The 5,660-nt window shown below is 40.7% G+C and overlaps 1 protein-coding gene and 1 pseudogene across 1 annotated transcript in view; both read right to left on the minus strand.

The window, feature by feature from the left end:
- The window catches only part of LOC116544652 (zinc finger protein 726-like), a 432,536-nt gene that overhangs the window by 346,508 nt on the left and 80,368 nt on the right, over nt 1-5,660 (minus strand). The window lies entirely within an intron of this gene.
- Nucleotides 3,240-5,660, minus strand: part of LOC116544651 — a 6,874-nt pseudogene continuing 4,453 nt past the window's right edge.

Consider the following 5,660-nt stretch of genomic DNA (forward strand, 5'->3'; position numbering starts at 1 on the left):
AAAAAAAAAAAAAAAAAAAAAAAAAAAAAAGAAAATAGTTTAAACAATTTGTTAAAAAGTTTCCATCTCATTTCATTTCTATAACAGTTGATATCTGGCTGTCCTTTTCATAATGCAGAGTGAGAACTTTCCCCACCATGTTTGATAAATGGTGTCCAGGTTCCATTGCCAAGAATGTGTTGTCCAAAATGCCTGCAGTTTTTAAAGATGGAAATCCACTCTTCGCTTGGTTTTAAGTACGTATGGAATGTCATGATAGGACACAGTAGTAGCGGTGGTCAGACATGGAAATTGTGGAGAGACAAAAATATACAGGTGAAATAAAACTCAGTATTTTAGTTTAAAAAAATCTCATTCACAATCACTACAAGGAGAATAAAATATCTAAGAATATAGCTAGCTAGGGAGGTGAACTATTTTTATGACAAGACTGACAAAAAGGCCGGGCATGGTGGCTCAAGCCTGTAATCCCAGCACTTTGGGAGGCCGAGGCGGGTGGATCACGAGGTCAAGAGATCGAGACCATCCTGGTCAACACGGTGAAACCCCGTCTCTACTAAAAATACAAAAAAAAAAAATTAGCTGGGCATGGTGGCACGTACCTGTAATCCCAGCTACTAAGGAGGCTGAGGCAGGAGAATTGCCTGAACCCAGGAGGCGGAGGTTGCGGTGAGCCGAGATCGCACCATTGCACTCCAGCCTGGGTAACACGAGTGAAACTCCATCTCAAGGAAAAAAAAAAAAAAAAAAAAAAACAGAAAAAAAAATACTGAAAAAAGTCAGAAATGGGCCGGGCGTGGTGACTCAACACTTGTAATCCCAGCACTTCGGGAGGCCGAGGTGGGCAGATCACCTGAGGTTGGGAATTCAAGACTAGCCTGACCACCATGGAGAAACCCCATCTCTATTTTAAAAAATTAAAGTTTTAACAGTAAAAAAAAAAGAAGTCAGAGATGAATCAAATGGAAACCATTTTATGCTCATGGACAGAAAAGTTCAATATTATTAAAATGGTCACACTGCCGAAAAATATTACAGATTTAATGCTGTTTTTATCAAACTACTGAAAATATTTCTTAACAGAAAATAAAAACTATTTTATAGGGGCCGGGCGCGGTGGCTCAAGCCTGTAATCCCAGCACTTTGGGAGGCCGAGGCGGGTGGATCACGAGGTCAAGAGATCGAGACCATCCTGGTCAACATGGTGAAACCCCGTCTCTACTAAAAATACAAAAAATTAGCTGGGCATGGTGGCGCGTACCTGTAATCCCAGCTACTCAGGAGGCTGAGGCAGGAGAATTGCCTGAACCCAGGAGACGGAGGTTGCGGTGAGCCGAGATCGCGCCATTGCACTCCAGCCTGGGTAACAAGAGCGAAACTCCGTCTCAAAAAAAAAAAAAAAAAAAAAAAAAACAAAACTATTTTATAATTGATATAGAGCCAAAAAAGAACTCAAATAGTCAAGGCAATCATAAGCAAAAAAACCAAGCTTAAGTCATTACATTATCTAGACTATAATCCATGGCTACAGTAAACAAAGCAACATGATACGGATACAAAAACAAATGCACAGATCAATGCAATAGACTAGAGAGCCCAGAAATAATGCCACACACCTACAGCCATCTAGTCTTTGATAAAGCTGACAAGAGGAATGTGAAAAGAGTTCCCTATTTAATAAATGGTGCTGGAATAAGTAGCTAGCACTACGTAGAAGATTGAAACTGGACGCTTTCATTACACGATATACAAAAATCAATTCAAGATAAAGAGTTAAACGTAAAATTTCAAATTACGGAAAAAGAAAAAAGTGAGGTAACTTCAGAAATACTATTCTAGACATAGAAACTGGCAAAAATTTTAAAATAAAAATGCTAAAAGCAATTGCAAAAAAAGCAGTAATTGACAAATGGAACCGAATTAAACTAAAAAGCTTCTTCACAACAAAGGAAACCATCAACACAGTAAACAAACAACAGACAGAATAAAAGAAAATATTTGCAAACTATGCTTTTGACAAAGGTCCAATACCCATAATTTATAAGAAACTTAAACAAGTTTACAGGAAAAAAGACTTAACTAAAAAGTAGACAAAAAACAGGAAAAAGATGTTTTTTCAAAGAAGACATACATGTGGCTAACAAGCATATAAAAAATGCTCAGCACTAATCATTAGAGAAATTCAAGGAAAAACCACAATGAAATACCTCACACCAGTGAAAATAACTAGTATTAGAAAGTCAAAAGATAGGGCCGGGCGCGGTGGCTCAAGCCTGTAATCCCAGCACTTTGGGAGGCCGAGGCGGGTGGATCATGAGGTCAAGAGATCGAGACCATCCTGGTCAACATGGTGAAACCCCGTCTCTACTAAAAATACAAAAAATTAGCTGGGCATGGTGGTGCGTGCCTGTAATCCCAGCTACTCAGGAGGCTGAGGCAGGAGAATTGCCTGAACCCAGGAGGCGGAGGTTGTGGTGAGCCGAGATCGCACCATTGCACTCCAGCCTGGGTAACAAGAGCAAAACTCCATCTCAAAAAAAATAAATAAATAAATAAAGTCAAAAGATAACAGATTTGGGCAAGTTTACAGAGAAACAAGAATGCTTATACACTGCCGTGGGAATGTAAATTAGTTCAACCATTGTGAAAAGCAGTGTGAAGATTCCTCACAGAACTAAAAACAGAATTACTTTTTGACCCAGCAACCTCATAACTGAGCATACACCCAGTAAAATATAAATTATTCGATTATAAAGACATACGTGTCTTTATTACAGCACTATTCACAATAGCAAAGACATGGAATCAACCTAAATGCTTATCAATAGTTTATGTACTGGATAAAGAAAATATGATATGGTTGGGCATGGTGGTTCATACCTGTCATCTCGGCACTTTGGGAGGTCAAGGCAAGCAAACTGCCTGAGCTCAAAAGTTTGAGATCAGCCAGGGCAACATAGCAAGACTGTTTCTACAAAAAATACAAAAAAAAAAAAAAAAAAAAAAAATTAGCCAGGCCTGCTGGTGTGTGCCTGTAGTCCCAGCTACTTGGGGAGTGGATTGCTTGAGCCCAGGAGGTTGAGGCTGCAGTGAGCTGAGATCATGCCACTGCACTCCACTCTGGGCAAAAGAGTGAGACCATATCTTCAAAAATAAAATAAAATAAAAGGTTTAATAAAAATAAAATATGGTACATACATATATACATATACATACACACATTTTACTTTTAGAATTGGCTATTTTATTTTTTTTTCTATGGCGAGACTGTCATGGAGCCTCATTATTTCAGGGTCATATGCATCCATGGCCAGTGTTCCACTGTGGTCAAAAAACTTAGCAATGGGCTTGGTGAACTCGGCTTCCCACTGCTGCTTTGTTCTCCCACTGAAGAAGGTCAGCTTCAAAGTGTATTTGTCATCAAACCTTTTAAGATTGGAGGACAGCTGCCAAATATCATCAGGATCCATTCCTGTAGGATCTTTCCTGTGGGTCACAAGAAAGATGCTCTTCTCCTTTATGAGGTATAAATGGTCAGAATCCCCATTATCGCAAAATAGGACATGACACACAAGGCCAAAATGGGTTTGGACTCTGGAAAGGGATGCATACAATCCCAAATCAAAGCTACTACGGCAAAGAAACAGGAGATTGTACAGATGGGGAGGCAATTGTCAATTAGACCAAAAGTCTCCACATATTTGTATTTTTCCAGTTTTGGCAGTCACCCAAAGAGTTTTCACAGCTGATCCATCCTACTTGTCAATTTTTACAGGGTTATTGTTTATCTTCCCTTATCCAACAAGCCACTATGGCCAAGGCCAGTCCCGCAGCTGGAACCACCGCCATCCCCACTACTCGGTACATAAATATTCGAGAATACTGTGTGGCGGTTAAAACACACACACACACACACACACACACACACACACACACACACACACAAATATGATGTCCTTTGAAGTGGTATGAATGAAGCTGGAGACCATTATTCTTAGAAAACCAATGCAGCAGCAGAAAACCAAATGCATGCCATTTCTAATTAAGAGCTGAATAATAGGCCGGGCGCGGTGGCTCACGCCTGTAATCCCAGCACTTTGGGAGGCCGAGGTGGGTGGATCACGAGGTCAAGAGATCAAGACCATCCTGGTCAACATGGTGAAACCCCGTCTCTACTAAAAATACAAAAAATCAGCTGGGCATGGTGGCGCATGCCTGTAATCCCAGCTACTCAGGAGGCTGAGGCAGGAGAATTGCCTGAACCCAGGAGGCGGAGGTTGCGGTGAGCCGAGATCGCGCCATTGCACTCCAGCCTGGGCAACAAGAGCGAAACTCCGTCTCAAAAAAAAAAAAAAAAAAAAAAAAAAAAGAGCTGAATAATAAAAACACATGAACTCAGAGGGGAACAACAGACACTGAGGCCCAGTTAAGGTTGGAAAATGGGAAGACAAAGAGGATCAGAAAAAGGACCTATTTGGTGCTATGCTTAGTACCTCAATGACAAAATAGTCTGCACACCAAACCCCCATGACACAATTTTAGCTGTATAAAAAACCTACGTGTACCCCTGAGCCAAAAATAAAAGTTAAGCGAATAAAAATCTATGTAGGAAACAGTGCAATGTAGGCGGAAGAACTGGTTTGTGCTGCAGATAGAGGCTCAGGTGGAGGTGTACTCTGATGTATTTTTGTGTTTACGCAGGCAGATGAGATTAAGAACAGGTGGTCCAGAACCCTCAGTTCGTGGGGAAAACAGGCTGCTGTTGCAGATTCAGTGTCTGGGGGTGAGGATATACCAGGAGACTTGTAGACACTTTTGTGGGTTTTTGCCAAGAAACACTAGAATAAAAAATGCTGTTGTCCAAGGCTACAGTAATCAAAACAGCATGGTACTGGTACCAAAACAGAGATATAGACCAATGGAACAGAACAGAGGCCTCGGAGGCAGCGCCACACATCTACAACCATCTGATCTTTGACAAACCTGACAAAAACAAGCAATTGGGAAAGGATTCCCTGTTTAATAAATGGTGTTGGGAAAACTGGCTAGCCATGTGCAGAAAGCAGAAACTGGACCCCTTCCTGACACATTACACTAAAATTAACTCCAGATGGTGTTAGGTCTTACATGTAAGACCTAACACCATAAAAACCCTAGAAGAAAACCTAGGCAAAACCATTCAGGACATAGGCATAGGCAAGTACTTCATGACTAAAACACCAAAAGCATTGGCAACAAAAGCCAAAATAGACAAGTGGGATCTAATTGAACTCCAGAGCTTCTGCACAGCAAAAGAAACAATCATTAGAATGAACCCGCAACCAACAGAATGGAAAAAAATTTTTGCAATCTACCCATCTGACAAAGGGCTAATATCCAGAATCTACAAAGAACTATAACAGATTTACAAGAAAAAAAAACCCATTCAAGAGTGGGCAAAGGATATCAACACCTTTCAAAAGAAGACATATATGAGGCCAACAAACATATGAAAAAATGCTCATCATCACTGGTCATTAGAGAAATGCAAATCAAAACTACATTGAGATACCATCTCATGCCAGTTAGAATGGCGATCATTAAAAAATCCGGAGAAGTGCTGGGCGCAGTGGCTCACGAGGTCAAGAGATCGAGACCATCCTGGTCAACATGGTGAAACC

Source organism: Sapajus apella, unplaced genomic scaffold (genome assembly GCF_009761245.1).
Source record: "Sapajus apella isolate SASKATOON/1434 unplaced genomic scaffold, GSC_monkey_1.0 scaffold226, whole genome shotgun sequence".
In the NCBI taxonomy this organism is placed as follows: Eukaryota; Metazoa; Chordata; class Mammalia; order Primates; family Cebidae; genus Sapajus; species Sapajus apella.